At 47.9% G+C, this 1,581-nt stretch overlaps 1 pseudogene; it reads right to left on the reverse strand.

The window, feature by feature from the left end:
* On the reverse strand, nucleotides 1-1,211 carry LOC149356723 (co-chaperone protein HGH1 homolog; annotated as a pseudogene).
* Nucleotides 1,212-1,581: the final 370 nt, after the last annotated feature.

The following is a 1,581-nucleotide window of genomic DNA, read 5'->3' on the forward strand; positions in this document are numbered from 1 at the left end:
CTAGCGTGCCGCAGTACTTCTTCGAATATCTGGTACGTTTTTTTTTTTCATTTTGCACGCATTTATTCCTTCAGCAGCTCTGTTGTAAGCCTCAAATTTCTCCACAAGGTGTTCGGGAATGTCGACAGCCTTGAGGTTTTCCATGCCGGGCTCTGGTTCGTCGCTGATAAGGATGTCAACCAGATTTTCGCACGCCACAACCACGGGGCGACAGCTCTCCACCTTGTGCAACTCTCGCAGCACGTAATAGGCTCCAGAGTTCTTGATCTGCTCTCTCTGCACTTCTTGGTGGCACACAGCTGAGTGATTGCTTCGATGAGCATCTGGCGAATTTCAGGGTTCTCTTCCCGCTGCTTGTCGCTGCCCAGATATTGAAGTTCCAGTGGCAACTTCTCCATCTCGTCATCGTTCAGCTCCTCGGGGCCCACGAGGGGATACAGCAGCCGAGGCAGGATGTTCACATCGGGACTCAGAAGCCACTCGTTACACTCTGTCTCAAAGCAGCAGTTGAGCAATACTCCAGCAGCGCCATGCTTTCGGTCTGTCGAGGCTTATAGAGTGAGGAACGGAAAAAACCTTCTGGATCCTCTTGGCTGCTTGATTCAGAAACCATTTTCTGACATTATTCAGCTGTGACAGGTTTGAAAACACAAAGCTGAGATGGTCATATTTCTGGTCAGATCTTGAGGCAAACTCCTCCAGGAGGTCATCAGACTTGCTCATCCTGTCCACCACAGCCCAAACCTTTTCCGCACCATGTCTGCTTCGGGTGAGGTTCGAAAGAATAGCACAGCAGTGAAGTGTCGCTGGACTGTCAGTATTTGACAGCACAATCTTGATAAGTGCTCCAGCAGGCCCGCATAGTTATGTTCAAGTAGGTGCTCGGAAATGGAAGAGTCAGATGTACAGTTGGTCATACACTTGCATGCTTTCAAAGCTGCCTCTGCATCTTCATTATGTACTAGCAGAGCTACAGCTTTGACTAAGTCGTCCAAGTTTCTGTGGAGAATTGAAAGCCCATCTTCCGTGTCTGCGAGTCCTGCAACGTAAGACAGCGCCCGCTGTTTCACGATCGGTGCGCTCTTCTCTAGTAACTGTACGAGTTCGCTTTCCGGTGTCATGTTAGTACGACCGTCACCTGATGTGCAAATTGTCTAAAACTACACAAAAACCACGAAGTTCGCAGCAAGAACCGCAGAGCTTGATGAAAATGAAACTACGAAACGCATGCGAACACTCAAATTCACCTTTTCCTTGGGGAAATATCATTTTTATATGCCTTTTTCTATGAATGACGCCAGGCGCTCGCACAGGCCTCTAGCGTGCCGCAATACTTCTTCGAATATCTGGAACGGTTGTATTTCTCGGCGTAGAAAGAATTACTAATAACTGTGCGCTTATCTTCAACGCCTAAAGACTCAACACGAGATGATTCTTAAGCGCTCAGTTCCGGCTTCTCGCACGGGAACAAAACGGGCAAGAACTGTTGTCGCCGGCTAAGGACGACGAAAACACGAAAAAAAGTAAATGAAACCAATCGATACTTCATTAAAAGTTAATTTAGAAGCGAGTGCTACCGCC

Source organism: Amblyomma mixtum, chromosome 3 (assembly GCF_055824585.1).
Source record: "Amblyomma mixtum isolate Tamu chromosome 3, ASM5582458v1, whole genome shotgun sequence".
NCBI classification, from domain to species: Eukaryota; Metazoa; Arthropoda; class Arachnida; order Ixodida; family Ixodidae; genus Amblyomma; species Amblyomma mixtum.